We start from the raw sequence: 24,351 nt of genomic DNA, 5'->3' as shown, positions 1-24,351 counted from the left end.
GCTTAGGCTCTTGCCACTCCTTATTCCAAAGTCCATCAAATCTTTACCCAAAAACTTGAAAACTTCACAACACAAAACTTCAACAGAAAATCTCATGAGCTCCATTAGTATAAGAAAATAAACCACCTCTTTCAGGTACTGTAATGTACTCATTTTTTATTTATATTGGTGTTAAACCTACTGTATTACAACTTCTCTATGGTTCATACCCCCCGATACTACTCATAGATTCATCAAAATAAGCAAACAACACGCGAAAAACAGAATCTGTCAAAAACAGAACAATCGGTAGCAATCTGGAGGTTTCAAATACTTATGTAACTCCAAAAATTCTGAAAAGTTAGGATGACCAGGATAAAAAGCATACTGATCTACTGCAGTTGAAATTGGTATTTTATCGCTCTCTGGTAAAAAATTATAATTATTTTCATGAGTGCATACTTTCTGTTTTTATCAGCATGATCAAACAGCAATCACCCAAGAAGATCCTAAAGGCTTTACTTGGCACAAACACTAATTAAAACATTAAAAACACAATCATAACAGAAGCTAGATGAATTATTTATTACTAAACAGGAACAAAAAGCAAAGAACAAAAATAAAATTGGGTTGCCTCCCAACAAGCGCTACCGTTTAACGCCCCTAGTTATGCATAAAAACAAGAATAGATCTATGTATTGTCATCTTTGATATGCAATCCATAAGTGGCTCTCATAGATCTATGAAATCTAATATTTCCTTTCTTCATGTCAATAATTGCACCAATCGTACTAAGGAAAGCTCTACCAACAATAATAGGACATGTAGGATTGCAATCTATATCAAGAACAATGTAATCTACTGGCACATAATTCCTATTTGCAACAATAAGAACATCATTAATACTTCCCATAGGTTTCTTAGTGGTGGAATCCGCAAGATGCAAATTTAAAGAACAATCATCAAATTCACGGAAACCTAGCACATCACACAAAGTTTTTGGAATCGTGGAAACACTAGCACCCAAATCACACAAAACATAGCATTCATAATATTTAATCTTATTATAAAGTTTTCTAGGGATAGAAACTTCTAGTTCAAGCTTTTCTTCATAGGATTGCATTAAAGCATCAACGATATGTTTAGTAAAAGCTTTATTTTGGCTATAAGCATGAGGAGAATTTAACACAGATTGCAACAAGGAAATACAATCTATCAAAGAGCAATTATCATAATTAGGTTCATTGAAATCCAAAATAGTGGGTTCATGGCTATGTAAAGTTTTAACCTCTTCAATCCCACTTTTATTGATTTTTGCATCAAGATCTAAAAACTCCTAATAATTGGGACACCTTTTAACTAAAGTTGACTCATCTCCAGTCCCATCTTTATCAAGATTAAAATTGGAAAACAAAGATTTAATAGGATTCACATCAATCACTTTTAGATCTTCATCATTATTATCATCAAAACTAGAAGAACACGCTTTCACAAAGCAATCTTTTTTAGCACGCATCCTAGCGGTTCTTTCTTTGCACTCATCAATGGAAACTCTCATGGATTTGAGAGATGATGTCATGCTTAGGTGGAATAGATCTAAGTTTCAAGGAATCAACATCAAGAGAAATTCTATCCACGTTCCTAGCCAACTCATCAATCTTAAGCAATTTTTCTTCAACCAAAGTATTGAAATTCTTTTGCGAACTCATAAATACTTTAACACTAATCACAAAATCAGAGGGCATCTTATTAAAATTTCCATAAGATTTGTTGTAGGAATTACCATAATTATTAGAGGAATTATTAGGAAATGGCCTAGAATTGAAGTTTCCTCTATATGCGTTGTTACCAAAATTGTTCCTACCAACAAAATTCACATCCATAGATTCATTATTATTCTCAATCAAAGTGGACAAAGGCATATCATTAGGATGGTAAGAAACACTTTTATTAGCGAACAATTTCATAAGTTCATCCATCTTTCCACTCAAAAGATTAATCTCTTCAATCGCATGAACTTTTTTACTAGTGGACCTTTCGGTGTGCCATTGAGAATAATTAACCATAATATTGTCTAGGAGTTTAGTAGCTTCTCCTAAAGTGATTTCCATAAAAGTGCCTCCCATGGCCGAATCTAAAAGATTTCTAGAAGCAAAATTCAATCCAGCATAAAAAATTTGTATAACCATCCACAAATTCAAACCATGTGTAGGGCAATTACATATCATTAATTTCATCCTCTCCCAAGATTGTGCAACATGCTCATGATCAAGTTGCTTAAAATTCATAACATCGTTCCTAAGAGAGATGACCTTAGCGGGAGGAAAATACTTAGAGATAAAAGCATCTTTGCACTTATTCCATGAATCAATACTATTTTTAGGCAAAGAAGAGAACCAAGTTTTAGCACGATCTCTAAGAGAAAACAGAAATAGCTTCAATTTAACAATATCATTATCCACATCTTTCTTCTTTTGCATATCACACAAATCAATAAAGTTGTTTAGATGGGTAGCGGCATCTTCACTAGGAAGGCCAGAAAATTGATCTTTCATAACAAGATTTAACAAAGCGATATTAATTTCACAAGATTCAGCATCAGTAGTAGGAGCAATCGGAGTGCTAATAAAATCATTGTTGTTGGTATTGAAAAAGTCACACAATTTAGTATTATCTTGAGCCATCGTGACAAACAATCAATACAACACACAAGCACACAAGAAGCAAGCAAAAAGAGACGAGCGGAAGAAGAGGCAAAGGTTTTCAAAAATCATTTTAGAAGTGGGGGGGGGGGAGGAAAACGAGAGGCGAATGGCAAATAATATAATGCGAGAGAGAAGAGTTTATGATGGGTGCTTGGTATGTCTTGACTTGGCGTAGATCTCCCTAGCAACGGTGCTAGAAATCCTTCTTGCTACCTCTTGAGCATGTGTTGGTTTTCCCTTGAAGAGGAAAGGGGGATGCAGGAAAGTAGTGTAAGTATTTCCCTCAGTTTTGAGAACCAATGTATCAATTCAGTAGGAGACAACTCACAAGTCACCTAGTACCAGCACAAACAATCAAGAACCTTGCAACCAACATGATAAAGGGGTTGTCAATCCCTTCACGGTTACTCGCAAAAAGTGAGATCTAATAAAGATAGCAAAGTAAATATTTTTGGTATTTTTGTTGTATAGATTGGAAAGTAAAGATTGCAAAATAGTAAACGAGATGCGATGTAATTAAAAGAGATGCAATATAATAAGTAAGAGGCCTGGGGGCCATAGGTTTCACTAGTGGCTTCTCTCAAGATAGCATGTATTACGGTGGGTGAACAAATTATTGCCGAGTAATTGATAGAAAAGCGCATAATTATGAAGATATCTAAGGCAATGATCATGAATATAGGCATCACGTCTGTGTCAAGTAGATCGAAATGATTCTGCCTCTACTACTAGTACTCCACACATCAACCGCTATCCAGCATGCATCTAGAGTATTAAGTTCATAAGAATAGAGTAACGCATTAAGCAAGATGACATGATGTAGAGGGATAAACTCAAACAATATGATATAAACCCCATCTTTTTATCCTTGATGGCAACAATACAATACGTGCCTTGCTGCCCCTACTGTCACTGGGAAAGGACACTACAAGATTGAACCCAAAGCTAAGCACTTCTCCCATTGTAAGAAAGATCAATCTAGTAGGCCAAACAAAACCGATAATTCAAAGAGACTTGAAAAGATATCAAATCATGCATATAAGAATTCAGAGAAGAACCAAATAATATTCATAGATAATCTTGTTCATAAACCCACAATTCATCGGATCTTGGCAACCACACCGCAAAAGAGTATTACATCGAATAGATCTCCAAGAACATCGAGGAAAACTTTGTATTGAGAATCAAAGAGAGAGGAGAAGCCATCTAGCTAGTAACTATGGACCCGAAGGTCTGTGGTAAACTACTCACGCTTCATCGAAGAGGGAATGGTGTCGATGTAGAAGCCCTCTGTGACCGATTCCCCCTCCGGCAGATCGTCAGAAGAGGCCCCAAGATGGGATCTCACGGGCACAAAAGTTTGAAGTGGTGGAGAAGTGGTTTCGTGGCTCTCTACGATTGATCTAGGGTATAAGAGTATATATAGGCGAAAGAAGTACATCAGTGGAGCTATGAGGGGCCCATGAGGGTGGGGGCGCGCCCTCCTGCCTCGTGGAGTTCCAGACTTCGACTCCAAGTCTTCTGGATTGCTTTCGGTCCAAGAAAGATCATCGTGAAGGTTTCATTCCGTTTGGACTCCGTTTGGTATTCCTTTTATGCGAAACTCTAAAATAGGCAAAAACAGAAACTTGCACTGGGCCTCCGGTTAATAGGTTAGTCCCAAAAATAATATAAAAGCGCGTATTAAAGCCCATTGAACATCCAAAACAGATAATATAATAGCATGGGACAATCAAAAATTATAGATACATTGGAGACGTATCAGCCATTTGGTGGGCTCCAGATTTATGTCCTTTCGGTTCTGTGATGGAAATGTCGGATGTACGGGGGAGGTCGGTCATCCGGTCACTTGGGTGTATGAGACGTTTGGTCCGGACCGGTCATTCGGTCGCTGTTGCACTCGTTGTCTGGGTCTTTGGGCCGACTGATGTCCCAGGTGTCAGACGTTCGTTAAGGGCCGGTCGTTCGGTGGCTGTGGCATTTTGTCAGCCCTTCCTCTTAGTGCTCGCACTTGTCATCCTCGTGATCTTGTCCATTGGATGCAGTTCCTCCGTGGTTTTCCTCCAAGTACTTGATCACACACAAGGTCTCCGCTTGAGGTAGTAGTCATGTCTCACATGTGGAATGTGTAAGGAGAGGAGCGAGTTCACCTTAGATTCGATAGCACTTGCTCGAGCTGTTGTCATTGGTCCATGTGGTGTCGTGGGAGATGAAGGTAGGTCCATGTGGTGTCATTGACAGGGAGCCGATGCACGATGTTCGCGGCCAAGTACCCTGCTTCCTAGAGTTCCTTGACGTTCCTCTCCGTGACGGAGGAAGCCATCCACTTGCCCTGCGAGCCAGATCCGGTCATGCCTGGAAGGGTCGGGCAGTGGGAAAGGTTGAAGCTTGGGCACTGAAGCTCGAGGATGGGAAGGCTGAGGAAGGAAGAAGGCTTGGGGTAAAAATATGGATCTTTATCCGCTTATAGAGGTAGTGAATATCGAACTCACCCCCCCCACCCCACTAGCCTTAAATCTTGCCTATTCCCAAGGAGTCGTGCGCATGGCACGGTTGGATTACCCAAACCCGTATTATGAAAATCCCGCAATAAGGGGGCATGATCTCTGTTTTGAAAAGACGTGTCAATAGAGGTTGTGCCTCGAAACACGAAGCGGGAAGCCGGAAAAATGGTTCAAAATAATAAAAAGGCCAGACGTGATGTTTCGCCAGAAAAGCTGTCAGTAGATATGCCTTATTGAGTACTGTACCCATATGGTTGAGCGTTGTGACTATTGTATAGAGCCGGATATAGTTCTCTTGTTCAGAAGACTGCTTTGTATGCGGAGAAGGAACCTGCCTTGCAATGCCGAAGCCAATCTGCGTGCCGAACACATCGTCATTGAAGACTGGTTCAGGGGCTACTGAGGGAGTCCTGGACTAAGGGGTCCTCGAGTGTCCGGGCTATTTGATATGGGCCGGACTGATGGGCCGTGAAGATACAATGTTGAAGACCTTCCCCGTGTCCGGGTAGGACTCTCTTATGTGTGGATGGCAAGCTTAATGTCTGGATGTATAATTTCCTTTCTCTGCAAACCGACTTTGTACAACCCTAGGCCCCTCCGGTGTCTATATAAATCGGAGGGTTTAGTGCGTAGAGGTCATGAGAATTCATACAGGCTAGACATCTAGGGTTTAGCCATTACGATCTCAAGGTAGATCAACTCTTGTAACCCCTATACTCATCAAATATAGTAAAGCAGGACATAGGATTTTACCTCCATTAAGAGGGCCCGAACCTGGCTAAACATTGTGTCCCCTTGTCTCCTGTTACCTTCGATCCTTAGACGCACAGTTCGGGACCCCCTACCCGAGAATAGTCGGTTTTGACACCGACATTGGTGCTTTCATTGAGAGTTCCACTGTGCTGTCAACAGAAGGTTCGATGGCTTGTTCGATCGTCAACAACGATGCCGTTTCCGGGGAAACTTTCCTCCCCGACCAGATTTTTCTGTTCGACGGCTTCGTTCTGCGTGCCAACTCGATTCGTCACCTCGAACGGATTGACATCTACGCCCCTGGTCATCAGATCAGTTTCGGGAACCTAAATTATGTCACTAATATCCAAGGAGACTTGATCTTCAAAGGGTTCGCGGCACTGACCACCGCTCTGGCCTTAGATCCGGAGCAAACTGTTGGGTCCGAAGATGGGAGTTTGAAGCCCGCTGGACTGTCAGCTATGAAACTCACAATAGGGGATCCGGAGCCGACTTTGTCTTCGGCTAGCTCGGAGTCAAGCGGGTTCCCCCTATTATGGAAAGGCCAGACTCGCCCCCGGACTCTAGCTCCGAACTCTGGAAGCTCGTGCCCAGCAATCGTGGCCAAGAGGCCTTTGCCCTTGCTAGCCCCACGGACTCTCGTTTCCCTGTCCAGCCCTCGCTCTTAAACGAGGCTCTAGACTTAATGCGTTCCCTCGCCATTATAGAGGAATCGCCTCCGAATTATGCCCAGCCCAGACTAGGGGCTGAGAGCAGGGAATTTTACATCCCACCCACCACCCACTTCATAACCACCATCGAGGACTTAACCGACATGCTGGATTACAGGATCGAAGACATCGATGGCATGGACGACGATGCCGGAGACGCACGAGGCCAAGACCCGCAGTTTACCGGACGTTGGACGGCCACCTCCACATGGGACGTGTATATGGTGGATACACCCAAAGAGGATGACGGTGCAGACAAGAAGGATCCGGTGGAGGACAAACCCGATGAGGCACCATCGAAGCATCGACGCCAGCGATGCCGCTCAAAATCACGTCGTGGCAAAGAGAGTAACACTGGCACCGGAGAAGATAACACTCCAGAGGAAGCCAAAGACCCTGAAGCCCCCGTCAAGCCCACATCCGAACATGATGATGTGGAGGAGGGGCAAGTTAACCCCGATGATCCAGTCGAGAACAAGGATTTGGAAGATAGTAACTATCTATCGCTCTCCGATGATGATATCAGCCTCGGCAACAAAGATTTCATCATGCCAGAGGAACCCCTCGAGCAGGAGCGCTTTAAGCACCAACTAATTGCCACTGCAAGAAGCCTTAAAAAGCAGCGGCAACGACTGCAAGACGAAAAGGATACACTCAATGACAGATGGACCTAGATCCTAGATGCCGAAGAATATGGCCTACAATGCCCAACAAAGAGTTATCCAAAGCATCAGCTACTGCCACAATTCGACGACGAGGCCTTTGAGCCAATCCCGTCGAAACATGACCGCGCTGATGAACCAGACCGGCCACCGCATGGGCGAGATAAAGCGGCCACCTATGCTGAACACCGACCTGCACCACCTCACCGTAAGGGCAGAGAGACAGCAGCCCCAGGATACACCTACGACTTACGACAAGACCTGAGCAATAGAGTAGGCCAAACAAGATCAATCTATGGATCAAGGGGGCACACCCCAATGCGAGAAGACGACCGTCAGGCTTGGCGCGATGGGCATAACCTCACCAGGGTCGAAAACTGCATACGGATGTCATCCAAACTCCATCATGACATTGCCTGATACAGAGGCGCCACACACCCCTTATGCTTTACCGACGAAGTAGTGTCGCACCAGTTCCTAGAAGGGTTTAAACCCATAAACATCGAATCATACGATGGCACGACAGATCCCGCAGTATGGATTGAAGATTTCCCTCTCCACATCCACATGGCCCACGACGATGATCTCCACGCCATCAAATACCTTCCCTTAAAACTGAAAGGACCAGCACGACACTGGCTAAATAGCCTCCCAGAGAACTCTATTGGTAGCTGGGAAGATTTGGAAGATGCCTTTAGAGACAACTTCCAAGGTACCTATGTCCGGCCTCCGGACGCCGATGATCTCAGTCACATAGTCCAGCAACCCAGAGAGTCGGCCCGCAAACTATGGACTAGGTTCTTAATTAAAAATAACCGAATTGTCGATTGTCCGGACGCTGAAGCACTCGCGGCCTTCAAGCACAGCGTTCATGACGAGTGGCTCGCCCGACACCTCGGCCAAGAAAAGCCAAAGTCCATGGCAGCTCTCACCGCACTCATGACCTGCTTTTGCACGGGAGAAGATAGTTGGCTAGCTTGTAGAACCAACAGCACCAGAGACCCTGGCACCTCCGAAGCCAGAGATGGCAACGGCAGGCCACGACGCAACAAACACAATCGTCGAAGCAACAATGAAGGTATCGAAGACACGACGGTCAACGCCAGATTCAGTGGCTCTAAACCCGGCCAGTCGAAGAAGCCATTCAAAGGAAACAAAGATGGTCCATCTAGTTTGGACAGAATACTAGATCGGCCTTGCCAGATCCATGGCACCCTTGACAAGCCTACTAATCATACCAACCGAAATTGTTGGGTCTTTAAACAAGCCGGTAAGCTAAAAATCGAACATAAGGGGAAAGGGCCGCCTAGCGAGGATGATGATGAGCCTCGCCCAACAAATACAGGGGGGCAAAAGAAATTCCCCCCTGAGGTAAAAACAGTGAATATGATCTATGTCACTCATATCCCTAAGTGGGAGCGCAAGCGTGCACTAAGGGACATTTACGCCATAGAGCCAGCCGCCCCAAAATTCAACCCATGGTTGGCCTGTCCGATCACTTTTGACCGCAGAGACCATCCGACCAGTATCCGTCATGGAGGTTCGGCATCATTGGTCCTCGATCCAATCATTGACGGATTCCATCTCACACGAGTCCTTATGGATGGCGGCAACGGTCTAAACCTACTTTATCAGGACACTGTCCGCAAAATGGGCATTGATCCATCAAGAATCAAGCCCACTAAAACCACCTTTAAAGGAGTAATACCTGGCGTAGAGGCCTGTTGCACAGGGTCAGTAACGCTGGAGGTAGTCTTCAGCTCACCGGATGACTTCCAAAGCAAAGATTTAATCTTCGACATCGTCCTCTTCTGCAGTGGTTATCATGCACTGCTCGGACGAACCGATTTTGCCGGCTTCAATGCAGTCCCACATTATTCCTATCTAAAGCTCAAGATGCCCGGACCATGCGGTGTTATAAGAGTCAATGGAAACATTGAGCTCTCCCTCCGTACTGAGGAGCATACCGCGGCCCTTGCAGCTGAGGTGCAGGGTGGCCTTATCAAGCCGAATACTTCATCAGCCATCAAGCCCCCGGACATTGTCAAAAGAGTCTGGTCTACCCTGCAGAATGACAGCCCGGTTCGTCCAGAACTAGATTAGCAATTTGACCTCCATCAGCACCCCCACTCAACCGTGGCATATGCACCGCGCGTACATAATTATGCACTAAAAATACCATGGGTAAGGACGGAGGCACAATAAGGACAAAATCCACAATACGGCTCGACCCTATTCGAACCTTCATGTTCTTCCTTTTTCTCCCTTTTTCCTTTATTTTTCAGGTTCTTCAAAACCCAAATCAATTTTCGATGATACCAAGGCCCCTTTTTCCAGGCCCCTTATGTATACTCGATCATTGATCCTCTCAAAGGATCCTACACCAAGGTGAAAAGTGGCAGCAGGGTGAACAAAGGATCTTCAAGACCACCCTTTCTTTTTTAGGACCTATATACAACTTTCCCTCGTTCTCAAATTCTGGGCATGTAAAATAGCCTTAATGATTATGGCATTCTCTGTAAGAGCACGTTTGACATATCAATCAGATTATAGCGGAAACAGTTTTGTCCAAACTTATTCGGTATTGGTTTATTTCATAATCTGTATTCCGTCTTTACGATAGATTGACATACACACCTCAGCATAAAATTGCCAGGGGCTCTATCCGGCCACATAATTTTTTTTAAAAACCACAAGTCCGAACACTTTTTCAGTACATTTCGGCGTCCCGAATACCACATTATATGCATCGGCTCCGAATCATGTCTTTGGTCAATAGTTCGGTTGCCCGGCTCCAGTGCTTACCACCTTACATTCCGCTTGTTCGGCTAAGGTAGTAAAGGGAGAACTACTGCGATTGTGTTTCTGGCTCGTCCGGTCAAACACCTCAGTAGAGAAAGCCGAAAACTGACTGCCATGATATGGCGAGAGCTGGTCAGCGGTTCGGTGACTTGCTAAATCTTTTGTGATTTTTTCTTGTATTATACGAAGGACTGGCCTCTACCTGGTCACGCGCCTAAAAGGATCCAAGTTCGGATAGCCGAACAAACACCAGAGGCTTACCTATAGTCCCATTGTCAAACTCCTATGGCTAAGTGAGAGTGATAAAGTCGCATCGTTCGATTGCCTAGTTTGGCGCACGATCACCTCCTTTACGGACCAAGACGTTGGGTCAAGAGTTTTCAAGTGCTATAACGAACACCCCCGTAGTATCTATGTGGGGGTTGAATCCGACGACTGGTAAACTTTCAGATACAAAAGATGGCCGCACAGGAGGAAAATAATTGCAGATAAAAAGCACAAGTATATTACAAAGACCTTGCTTCATAATACAAATCTGGGTAGCTCGAATACATCCATTCAAACATAACATCCTTCGATCATTGACCCTCTATTAAGCGGGCACCCTCCTGGACATCCTCGAAGTATCTCTCCAGCTTGCGGTAGTCCTTGACCTCGGGTGGACTCTCAACGGCCACGGCGGTAGCCTTCATTTTGGCCTAGTGCATCTTGACGCGGGGCAAAGGCCATCCGCGTTCCCTCTATGCACACCAAGCGCTTGACAGCTTCAACTTGGGGCAGGGCATCACCGAGTCGCTTGACCAAGCCGAAGTAACCGCGGAATGGGTCCGGCTGGCCATAGCCGGACTATGATGTCCTTCATGGCCAAAGCGGACATCCTATGCAGGTATGCCAACTGCATCATCTGGTTGTTTAGCAGTGCTGGCCTTTCTGGTGCCAGGTACTGGGACCAAAAGAGCTTCTCCGTGGTGTCTCCCTACTGAGACCGGAAGAATTGCGCGGCATCTGCCGCACTCCTCGGGAGATCCGCAAAGGTGTCTGGAGAACTCCATAGTCGATTAAGCAAGGCATATCTCCGACCGCCGAATATACTCTGTAAAAGAAAGAGCTTACCAGCCGCTATCTGTCCGGCTTGCTTGATCTCCTCGTGAGCCAACCGAGATTCGATCCGCGCCTCCTTGGCCTCCTAAAGAGACTTGGTGAGATCATCCGCTTGGGCCTTGTTCTTCTCCTCCAAGGTATCACACTTGTTGGCGGCATCTTGGAGCTCCTGTTCCACTTCTTTCACCCGCTCCTCATACTTGCGGGGGGTGAACTTATCGGCCTCTAAATCCGCAGCCGCTTTGTCAGCGGCTGCTTGGCTTAGCCGCGCCTGCTCCTTGGCTTGGGCAAGGGCGCTCTTTAAGTTCTCGACCTCGGCCGCACTACCTGCAAATATGATCAAGACAACATAGGATATTAGACCCGGAATGGACATATTACTCTAGGTGTGTAAACAATTTTTTTTCCAAACACACCTTGCACCTCATCGAACCGCTTGTTGATGCGGATGACGTCCTAATCGGACTGCTCCAGCTTCCACTTGAGCTCAGATACTTCGGCGGCCAGGGCGGTTGCCGCCAACAGCGATGCTTGTTTATGGAAACAGTGGATGGCAAGCTTAATGTCCGTATGTATAATTTCCTTTCTCTGTAAACCGACTATGTACAACCCTAGGCCCCTCCTATGTCTATATAAACTAGACGGTTTAGTCCGTAGAGGTCATGATAATTCATACAGGCTAGACATCTAGGGTTTAGCCATTACGATCTCGAGGTAGATCAACTCTTGTAACCCTATACTCATCAAATACAATAAAGCAGGACGCAGTGTTTTACCTCCATTAAGAGGGCCCGAACCTGGGTAAACATTGTGTCCTCTTGTCTCCTGTTACCTTCGATCCTAAGATGCACAGTTCGGGACCCCTACCCGAGATCAGTCGGTTTTGACACCGAGACCCCCCCCCCCCTTGGGAAAGACCCGGCCTCAGATCGAAAACCTCATCACCATGGTAGAGAGAGAGATCCTTGATGTTGAAGGCGTCGCTCATCTTGTACTTGTCGCGTAGTATGTCAATCTCGTAGGCATTGTTGTTGTATCATGCGATCACCTTGAAGGGTCCGTCTGTAACGCCCTCGATGCGACTATATCTCCCACGTGTCGAGGCACGACTTAGAGGCATAATCGCATTGAAGGCATATGTCGCAAGTGAGGTAATCTTCACACAACCCATGTAATATAATAAGGGAAAGAGATTACATAGTTGGCTTACAATCGCCACTTCACACAATTATATGAATAAAGCATTACATCATCCAGATACAATCAAGGTCCGGCTACGGAACCCAAAACAAAAGAAGAACCCCAAATGCGACAAAGGTCCCCGATCGATCCCAACTGGGCTCCACTACTAATCAACTAGAACGAAACAACATAAAGGACAAGATCTTCATAGAGCTCCTCCTTGAGCTTGGTTGCGTCATCTGCAAGGACTCATCGGCACCTGCAAGCTGGTTTTGGAAGTATCTGTGAGCCACGGGGACTCAGCAATCTCGCATCCTCGCGATCAAGACTATTTAAGCTTATGGGTAAGGTAAAGGTATGAGGTGGAGCTGCAGCAAGCGACTAGCATATATGGTGGCTAACATACGCAAATGAGAGCGAGAAGAGAAGGCAAAGCACGGTCGATAAAAGTATGATCAAGAAGTGATCCTATAACAACCTACGTCGAGCATAACTCCAACAACCATGTTCACTTCCCGGACCCCGCCGGAAAGAGACCATCATGGTTACACACGCGGTTGATTCATTTTAATTAAGGTCTACTTTAGGTTTCTACAACCGGACGTTAACAAATTCCCATCTGCCCATAACCGCGGGCACGACTTTCGAAAGTTGAAATCCTTGCAGGGGTGTCCCAACTTAGCCCATGACAAGCTCTCACGGTCAAAGAAGGAATAGACCTCCTCCCGAGACATTCCGATCAGACTCGGTATCCCGGTAAAACAAGACATTTCGATAGGGTAAAACTAAACCAGCAACACCGCCCGAATGTGCTGACAAATCCCGATAGGAGTTGCACATATCTCTTTCTCAGGGCACACTCAGATGAGCTCTCCATACAACTAAAACCAAACCTCGAGTTTCCCCAAGGGGGCACTGCACAGGACTCTAGTTCGGACCAACACTCAGAGGAGCACTGGCCGGGGGGGGGGGCTAGAATAAAGATGACCCTCGGGCTCGCGAAAACCCAAGGGAAGGTGGTAGGTTGTTAGTGCAAATGGTAAAACCAAGGTTGGGCATTGCTGGAGGAGCTTTACTTAAGGCGAACTGTCAAGGGGTTCCCATTATAGCCCAACCGCGTAAGGGACGCAAAATCCGGGAACATAACACCGATATGACGGAAACTAGGGCGACAAGAGTGGAACAAAACACCAGGCATAGGGCCGAGCCTTCCACCCTTTACCAAGTATATAGATGCATTAATTAAATAAGATATATAGTGATATCCCAACAAGTAAACATGTTCCAACAAGGAACAACATCTCCATGTTCCTACAAGGAACAAACTTCAATCTGCACCTGCAACTAACAACGCTATAAGAGGGGCTGAACAAAGCGGTAACATAGCCAATCAACGGTTTGCTAGGACAAGGTGGGTTAGAGGCTTGGTTCATCAATATAGGAGGCATGATAAGCAAGTGGTAGGCATCACAGCTTAGGCATAGCAAAAGAGCGAGCAACTAAGCAAGCAAAGATAGAAGTGATTTCGAGGGTATGATCATCTTGCCTGAAATCCCGCAAGGAAGAAGAACGAGTCCATGAAGAAGACAAACGGACGTAGTCGAACGGGTCCACCGACTGACCTTACACGTACGCTTACGTGAGACTGGTTCCACCGACTGACATGCACTAGTTGCATAAGGTGGTTGGCGGGTGTCTGTCTCTCCCACTTTAGTCGGATCGGATTCGATGAACAGGGTCCTTATGAAGGGTAAATAGAAATTGGCAATTCACGTTGTGGTTTTGGCATAGGTAAGAAACGTTCTTGCTAGAAACCTATAACAGCCACGTAAAAACTTGCAACAACAATTAGAGGACGGCTAACTTGTTTTTGCAGCAAGTGTTTTGTGATGTGATATGGCCAAAGGATGTGATGAATGATATGTGTGATGTATGAGATGATCATGTTCTTGTAATAGGAGTCACGACTTGCATGTCGATGAGTATGACAACCGGCAGGAGCAGGAGTTGTCTTTATTTATTTATGACCCGCGTGTCAAGATAAACGTCATGTAATTACTTTACTTTATTGCTAAAGCGTTAGCCATAGTAGTAGAAGTAATAGATGACGAGACAACTTCAAGAAGACACGATGATGGAGATCATGATGATGGAGATCATGGTGTCATGCCGGTGACAACGATGATCATGGAGCCCCGAAGATGGGGACCAAAAGGTGCAAATGATATTGGCCATATCATGTCACTATTTGATTGCATGTGATGTTTATCCTGTTTTACATCTTATTTGCTTAGAACGACGGTAGCTTAAATAAGATGATCCCTCGTAATAATTTCAAGAAAGTGTCCCCCCTAACTGTGCACCGTTGCAAAGGTTCGTTGTTTCGAAGCACCACGTGCTGATCGGGTGTGATAGATTCTAACGTTCGAACACAACGGGTGTAAGCCAGATTTACACACGCAATACACTTAGGTTGACTTGACGAGCCTACCATGTACATACATGTCCTTGGAACACGGAAGACCGAAAGGTCAAGCATGAGTCGTATAGAAGATACGATCAACATGAAGATGTTCACCGATGTTGGCTAGTCCGTCTCACGTGATGATCGGACACGGCCTAGTTAACTCGGATCATGTTTCACTTAGATGACTGGAGGGATGTCTATCTGAGTGGAAGTTCATTGAATAATTTGATTAGATGAACTTAATTATCATGAACTTAGTCTAAAATCTTTACAATATGTCTTGTAGATCAAATGGCCCACGTTGTCCTCAACTTCAACGCGTTCCTAGAGAAAACCAAGATGAAAGACGATGGCAGCAACAATACGGACTGGGTCTGGAACCTGAGGATCATCCTCATAGCTGCCAAGAAAGATTATGTCCTAGAAGCACCGCTAGGTGACGCACTTGTTCCAAAGAACCAAGATGTTATGAACGCTTGGCAGTCACGTGCTGATGATTACTCCCTCGTTTAGTGCGGCATGCTTTACAGCTTAGAACCGGGGCTCCAAAAGCGTTTTGAGAGACACGGAGCATATGAGATGTTCGAAGAGATGAAAATGGTTTTTCAAGCTCATGCCCGGGTCGAGAGATATGAAGTCTCCGACAAGTTCTTCAGCTGTAAGATGGAGGAAAATAGTTCTGTCAGTGAGCACATACTCAAAATGTCTGGGTTGCATAACCGCTTGACTCAGCTCGGAGTTAATCTCCCGGATGATGCGGTCATTGACAGAATCCTTCAGTCGCTTCCACCAAGCTAAAAGAGCTTTGTGATGAACTTCAATATGCAGGGGCTGGAAAAGACCATTCCTGAGGTATATTCAATGCTGAAATCAGCGGAGGTAGAAATCAAAAAGGAACATCAAGTGTTGATGGTGAATAAAACCACTAAGTTCAAGAAAGGCAAGGGTAAAAAGAACTTCAAGAAGGACGGCAAGGGAGTTACCGCGCCCGGTAAGCAAGCTGCCGGGAAGAAGCCAAAGAATGGACCCAAGCCCGAGACTGAGTGTTTTTATTGCAAGGGAAGTGGTCACTGGAAGCGGAACTGCCCCAAATACTTAGCAGACAAGAAGGCCGGCAACACTAAAGGTATATGTGATATATATGTAATTGATGTGTACCTTACCAGTACTCGTAGTAGCTCCTGGGTATTTGATACCGGTGCAGTTGCTCACATTTGTAACTCAAAGCAGGAGCTGCGGAATAAGCGGAGACTGGCGAAGGACGAGGTGACGATGCGCGTCGGGAATGGTTCCAAGGTCGATGTGATCGCCGTCGGCACGCTACCTCTACATTTACCTACGAGATTAGTTTTAAACCTCAATAATTGTTATTTAGTACCAGCTTTGAGCATGAACATTGTATCAGGATCTCGTTTAATTGGAAATTCGAGATGGCTACTCATTTAAATCCGAGAATAATGGTTGTTCTATTTATATGAGAGATATGTTTTATGGTCATGCTCCGATGGTGAATGGTTTATTCTTAAAGAATCTCGAGCGTAATGTTACACATATTCATAGTGTGAATACCAAAAGATGTAAAGTTGATAATGATAGTGCCACATACTTGTGGCACTGCCGCCTTGGTCACATAGGTGTCAAACGCATGAAGAAGCTCCATGCAGATGGACTTTTGGAGTCTCTTGATTACGAATCATTTGACATGTGCGAACCATGCCTCATGGGTAAAATGACCAAGACTCCGTTCTTAGGAACAATGGAGCGAGCAACCGACTTATTGGAAATCATACATACTGATGTGTGCGGTCCAATGAGTGTTGAGGCTCGCGGTGGCTATCGTTATGTTCTCACCCTCACTGATGACTTGAGTAGATATGGGTATGTCTACTTAATGAAACACAAGTCTGAGACCTTTGAAAAGTTCAAGGAATTTCAGAGTGAGGTTGAGAATCAACGTGACAAGAAAATCAAGTTCTTGCGATCAGATCATGGGGGAGAATACTTGAGTCACGAATTTGGCACACACTTAAGAAAATGTGGAATAGTTTCACAACTCACGCTGCCTGGAACACCTCAGTGTAATGGTGTGTCCGAACATCGTAATCGCACTCTATTGGATATGGTGCGATCTATGATGTCTCTTACCGATTTACCGCTGTCATTTTGGGGCTATGCTTTAGAGACTACCACATTCACTTTAAATAGGGCTCCGTCAAAATCCGTTGAGACGACACCGTATAAATTATGGTTTGGGAAGAAACCTAAGCTATCGTTTCTAAAAGTTTGGGGATGCGATGCTTATGTCAAGAAACTTCAACCTGAAAAGCTCGAACCCAAGTCAGAAAAATGCGTCTTCATAGGATACCCTAAAGAAACTGTTGGGTATACCTTCTACCTCAGATCCGAAGGCAAGATCTTTGTTGCCAAGAATGGGTCCTTTCTAGAGAAAGAGTTTCTCTCGAAAGAAATAAGTGGGAGGAAAGTAGAACTTGATGAAGTATTACCTCTTGAAACGGTAAGTGGCGCAGCTCAAGAAAATGTTCCCGAGGTGCCTGCACCGACTAGAGAGGAAGTTAATGATGATGATCATGAAACTTCAGATCAAGTTAGTACTGAACTTCGTAGGTCCACGAGGACACGTTCCGCACCAGAGTGGTACGGCAACCCTGTCCTGGAAATCATGTTGTTAGACAACGGTGAACCTTCGAACTATGAAGAAGTGATGGCGGGCCCGGATTCTGACAAATGGCTGGAAGCCATGAAATCCGAGATAGGATCCATGTATGAAAATGAAGTATGGACTTTGACTGACTTGCCCGTTGATTGGCGAGCCATAGAAAATAAATGGATCTTTAAGAAGAAGACAGGCGTGGATGGTAACGTAACCATCTATAAAGCTCGGCTTGTTGTTAAGGGTTATCGACAAGTTCAAGGGGTTGACTACGATGAGACTTTCTCACCCGTAGCGAAGCTGAAGTCCGTCCAAATCATGTTAGCAATTGCCGCATTCTATGATTATGAGATACGGCAAATGGACGTCAAAATAGCATTCCTTAATGGTTTCCTTAAGGAAGAATTGTATATGATGCGGCCGGAAGATTTTGTTGATCCTAAGAATGCTGACAAGGTGTGCAAGCTCCAACGCTTGATTTATGGGCTGGTGCAAGCATCTTGGAGTTGGAACATTCGTTTTGATGAGATGATTAAAGCGTTTGGGTTTACGCAGACTTATGGAGAAGACTGCATTTACAAGAAAGTGAGTGGGAGCTCTGTAACATTTCTCATATTGTATGTGGATGACATACTGTTGATGGGAAATGATATAGAATTCTTGGAAAGCATAAATGCCTACTTGAACAAGTGTTTTTCAATGAAGGACCTTGGAGAAGCTGCTTATATATTAGGCATCAAGATCTATAGAGATAGATCGAGACGCCTCATTGGTCTTTCACAGAGTACGTACCTTGACAAGATATTAAAGAAGTTCAAAATGGATCAGTCAAAGAAGGGGTTCTTGCCTGTATTGCAAGGTACGAGATTGAGCACGGCTCAATGCCCGACCACGGCAGAAGATAGAGAAAAAGATGAGTGTCGCCCCCTATGCCTCGGCCATAGGGTCTATCATGTATGCTATGCTGTGTACCAGACCTGATGTAAACCTTGCCGTAAGTTTGGTAGGAAGGTACCAAAGTAATCCTGACATGGAACACTGGACAGCGATCAAGAATATCCTGAAGTACCTGAAAAGGACTAAGGATATGTTTCTCGTTTATGGAGGTGACAAAGAGCTCGTCGTAAAGGGTTACGTCGATGCTAGCTTCGACACAGATCTGGATGACTCTAAGTCACAAACCGGATACGTGTATGTTTTGAATGGTGGGGCAGTAAGCTAGTGCAGTTGCAAGCAAAGCGTTGTGGCGGGATCTACATGTGAAGCAGAGTACATGGCAGCCTTGGAGGCAGCACAAGAAGCAGTCTGGTGAAGGAGTTCATTACCGACCTAGGAGTCATACCCAATGCGTCGGGCCCGATGACTCTCTTCTGTGACAACACTGGAGCTCTTGCCCTTGCCAAGGAGCCCAGGTTTCACAGGAAGACCAGGCATATCAAGCGTCGCTTCAACTCCATTCGTGAAAGTGTTCAAAATGGAGACATAGAGATTTGTAAAGTACATACATACCTGAATGTGGCAGATCCGTTGACTAAACCTCTCCCTAGAGCAAAACATGATCAGCACCAGAACTGCATGGGTGTTCGATTCATCACAATGTAACTAGACTATTGACTCTAGTGCAAGTGGGAGACTGTTGGAAATATGCCCTAGAGGCAATAATAAAATGGTTATTATTATATTTCTTTGTTCATGATAATTGTCTATTGTTCATGCTATAATTGTGTTATCCGGAAATCGTAATACATGTGTGAATACATAGACCACAACACGTCCCTAGTGAGCCTCTAGTTGACTAGCTCATTGATCAAAAGATAGTCATGGTTTCCTGACTATGGACATTGGATGTCATTGATAACGGGATCACATCATTAGGAGAATGATGTGATGGACAAGACCCAATCCTAAGCATAGCTCAAAGATAGTGTAGTTCGTTTGTTATAGCTTTTCCGAATGTCAAGTATCATTTCCTTAGACCATGAGATTGTGCAACTCCCGGATACTGTAGGAGTGCCTTGGGTGTGCCAAACGTCACAACGTAACTGGGTGACTATAAAGGTACATTACAGGTATCTCCGAAAGTGTCTTTTGGGTTGGCACGAATCGAGACTGGGATTTGTCACTCCGTATGATGGAGAGGTATCTCTGGGCCCACTCGGTAATGCATCATCATAATGAGCTCAATGTGACCAAGTGGTTGATCACGGGGTCATGCATTACGGCACGAGTAAAGTGACTTGCCGGTAACGAGATTGAACTAGGTATTGGGATACCGACGATCGAGTCTCGGGCAAGTAACGTACCGATTGACAAAAGGGAATTGTATACGGATTGATTGAATCCTCGACATCGTGGTTCATCCAATGAGATCATCGTGGAGCATGTGGGAGCCAACATGGGTATCCAGATCCCGATGTTGGTTATTGACCGGAGAGGCGTCTCGGTCATGTCTGCATGTCTACCGAACCCGTAGGGTCTACACACTTAAGGTTCGGTGACGCTAGGGTTGTAGAGATATTAGCATACATTAACTCGAAAGTTGTTCGGAGTCCCGGATGAGATCCCAGACGTCACGAGGAGTTCCGGAATGGTCCGGAGGTAAAGATTTATATATAGGAAGTCCAGTTTCGGCCATCAGGAATGTTTCGGGGGTCGCGGGTATTGTACCGGGACCACCAGAAGGGTCCCAGGGGTTCACCGGGTGGGGCCACCTATCCCGGAGGGCCCCATGGGCTGAAGTGGGAGGGGAACCAGCCCCTAGTGGGCTGGTGCGCCCCCCTGGGGCCTCCCCCTGCGCCTAGGGCTGGAAACCCTAGGGGTGGGGGGCGCCACCCTTGCCTTGGGGGGCAAGGCAACCCCTTGGCCACCGCCCCCCTAGGAGATTGGATCTCCTAGGGCCGGCGCCCCCCTAGGCACCCTATATATAGTGGGGGGGGGGGAGGGCAGCCGCACCCAAGCCCCTGGCCTCTCCCTCTCCCTCCCGTGACACTCCTCCGTCTCCCTGCGCTTGGCAAAGCCCTGCCGAGATCACTGTTGCTTCCACCACCACGCTGTCGTGCTGCTGGATCTTCATCAACCTCTCCTTCCCCCTTGCTGGATCAAGTTGGAGGAGACATCTTCCCAACCGTATGTGTGTTGAACGCGGAGGTGCCGTCCATTCGGCACTTGGTCATCGGTGATTTGGATCACGTCGAGTACGACTCCATCAACCCCGCTCTCTTGAACACTTCCGCGCGCGATCTACAAGGGTATGTAGATGCACTCCTCTCTCCCTCGTTGCTAGATGTCTCCATAGATGGATCTTGGTGATGCGTAGAAAATTTTAAAATTTTGCTACGTTCCCCAACACACATGGTACGGGCTCTCTAGGTCAACCACCTCGAACCAAATGGTTTCGTGGTGGAAATGATCCTTGTCTCCGAAGAGGGCATCTATCTAGATCTTGCCGATTGGTGAGCAGGACAAGCCGGGAACAATGCCATGAAACACAGTCCGACTGGGTAGCAGCTGCTTCTCTTTGATCTTCAACTTCTCCAGGGTATCCCGGTAAAGGATGTTGATACTGCTGCCGCCATCTATCAGGATTCGGGAGAAACGAGCAACTCGCCTTTCTATTGCAAGGGTGGCATCCAAAACCAGGGCATAGGAGCCCGGGGAGGGCATTACTTCTGGGTGGTCGGCCCGGCTCCAGCTGATGGGCTTTTCAGACCAATGCATGGAGCAGTGGAAGCAACCGCATTTACTTTGCGGTGTTGCTGGCACCGGCTGTGCTTATCACTGGCCATGCTAGTGAAGACGACGTAAGCGCCATGCTCTTCAGGGTAATCATCTTGGACTTGGCTGACTACTCGACGGGTGGCCGGCTGCTGAGGAGGCGGAGCCGGTGGGCCAACAGGAGAAGGAGGCAGTCCTTCTCCCTTGGCGATGTGGACAAGCCAGTGACACTTCTGGGTCCTGTGGTTGGACGGCTTCGCGTCGCTGTGGAACTTGTAGGGGGCATCGAGAGTCTGCTCGAAGGAGAAAGCGGGCAACCAAGTCGACTTGCAACCTTTCTGACGCTTGGGGGATGGCTTCCCTTCGGGTTGTTGATCTTCAATAGTTGCCACCTGCTGGCTGGTGGAAGCCGGCTGGGGGGCTTTGCGATTATTGTCGTTCGACTTCTGGTGTCGACTGTTGTCTCTAGCCGGTGTTCGAGGAGCCAGGGGGAGCACCTTTCTAGAAGTGTCTAGCCGGAGCTCCGACTTCATGGAGGAGTCAGCCGTGGCGTATTTATCTGCTAGATCAGCAGCTCATCGAGGGTCGCCGGCTCATCGCAGATAAGCCGGTGCTTGAGTAAGGTGCCTTCTCGGCAACCGTCGGTGAAGTACTCGATAGCTTGGACCTCATGCACTGCTTCGCAGGAGTTGCACAGTTCTTCCCACCGCGTCAGGTAATAGCGGGTGGACTCATTGGGGCCTTGGACACACAGCGAGAGTTGGCGAGGCTTGGGAGGCCGCTTGTAGGTGTCGGTGAAGTTCTAGATAAACACCTCGGTGAAGTCTACCCAACTGTTGACGCTGTAGGGCTTGAGGCTGTTCAGCCATGTCCGAGCCGTGCCCTGGAGCATGAGCGGGACGTACTTCACGACAACATGCTTGTTACCGTTTGCTATGCTGACTGTTGTGGAATAATCCACCAGCCAATCCTCCAGCTTCACGGAGCCATTGTACTTGGGTGTGTCCCTTGGGAGTGAGAACCCCTTGGGCAAAGGCTCATCACGGATGAGGGGGCCAAAACAAGGCGGACCCATCACATCTTCTTCTTCTAGCGCCAGGGATCGAGCCAGCTGATCGATCCGGTGGGGGCGTCGTTCTCGCCGACTCCTTCTCGACGGCCTAGCCGGTCACCAAGAGTCGGATGATCAACATGCGGCGGGGAGGCGCACCTCTCCCTTCGAGGAGGCGGCGGTAATGGATCATCGTCCCATCGTTCGACTGCTCGAGGGCGGCCATCTTGGTTGCACTCGATGGTGATGTGAGTCCGGCTGCGATTGGCAACCAGTTCCTTGTCTCGTCTGTCGTGGGCGCCGCCAGTCGGCGTCCGGGAGGTCGCGCCATGCTCTTGGCAAGGGGGTGGGTTTTCAACCCGTTGGTGGAGCTCTTCAGCGTGACAGTCGGCTTCTTGCTGGGCAGCAGCCGCATCAATAAGATGCTGAACGCGCTCCGTCATATAGCGACGCTCGTCGCCCTCCAGGTGGTCCAGCTTATCTGCTGCCGCCTGGGCACCACTTATGTTCTCCATGGGCGTGGCGTAGACCGGGCGGTCCACTCCAAACATGCTGGCAATGGCTCCGCCTCGCTGCCTGACCGTGCCGGTGCGGCTGGGTCCAGCAGCAGTCAGCATGCCGCCGACAGCGCGATAGACCTTGCGCTGGAAGGCTTCGGAGGCGGCGCATTGTGGCCAACTTCTTGGCATTCTCCACAAGCGAGACACGGCAGGCTTCCGGCGTCTCGGCGTCCGCATCTGCGGCAATGGGCGTGGATAGGTCCTGCATTGCCACTTGCAATGGGTCCTGGCCGGCTCCTCCGGAGCCCTCGGTGTGGCTGATGACAAGCACCTCCGTGATGGTGCTACTGCCGCTCTCTGCGCGTGGGAGCAGATCATCGATGACCACCATGTTGGTGCAGAAAGCATCAAGGGAGACCGTGTCGGAGTCGACAAATATCGGGTCGGTGGAGCCGATCGACTCCAAGTCGAAGGCCGGCTCGTTGGCGATGTGGAGCTGGTCGAGGAGGTTGACGAGGCAGCTCTCGAGGACGTCAGTGCCTGCGTCAGACACCAGCTCGTCGGAAAGGCGGACCTCGCCAACAAGGTCGGTGAGGCAGCTCGCTGCGCATGCGACCTCCACACCGTGGAGCGCATCGGCGCAAACGCCGTCTAGCGTGCCAGGCTAGCTACACTCGTTGGGGAGGAAGAGGGTTCCCGTCCAGAACAGATCTCCAGACGACGATGCACCTAGCCCCAAGGTGCGCGCCAAATGTCGGGGGTATCGTGCAACATATGCCAAAGGATGGCTTATCATGGAGGGGGCTAATAAGATGTCACCGGTGCCAGAAAACGAGATGAGGCGAAGACATGCACGCCGACGAATCTTACCCAGGTTCAGGGATCTCCTAGGACATAGCACCCCTAGTCCTGCTCTGCGGGGTCTCCGCGTGATCACTAACTCAACAAGAGTGGCTACAAGGTGCTCCTTGAGCTGTTTCCCTAGAGGAGGAAGAAGAACAAGGGTAGCCCTTAACTTCCTCTCTATGTGTGTGTCCCTCTAAGAATCTGAACCCTTTGCATGGGTACCCTGGGGGGTTTATATAGGCCTACCCCCCAGGGGTACAATGGTAATCCGGCCGGGTGTGGGCCTTGGCCGTCAATCTCTCTCATGGTCGGCTTCTCTGCTGGCAGCTGGGGCCCGCCGACTGGTGGGCCCCGCCGGCTGTCTTGTACTTGGCCGATAGGCCGCACCTGCCGCTTGTGGGCCTTGCTGGTGGCTCATCACTGTAGCCATGCCTCTAATAACGCTTGCTTGGTTAGGGGAGGTGTGGCTATAGTCCCGCCGTCTAGTGGCCGTTCACCATAGCCACTCCCCATTTCTCCCGGCTAATAGTGCACAAACTCTTAAGAAGGGGAGGGACGCCTGCTGGAAGCCGGCCTCTCCCTTAGCCGTCTAGCCGAGCTCGCCGCCTTCTGGCTTTCCATGGGCCGATAGGGCCCGCCGCTCGCGGGCCGTACCAACAGCCCATCATGGGAGCTGGGTCCCTCCTGTCCTGAGTGATGTAATG

The sequence above is a fragment of the Triticum aestivum genome, chromosome 1A (genome assembly GCF_018294505.1).
Source record: "Triticum aestivum cultivar Chinese Spring chromosome 1A, IWGSC CS RefSeq v2.1, whole genome shotgun sequence".
NCBI classification, from domain to species: domain Eukaryota; kingdom Viridiplantae; phylum Streptophyta; class Magnoliopsida; order Poales; family Poaceae; genus Triticum; species Triticum aestivum.
Note: the sequence above shows the minus strand (reverse complement) of the source record.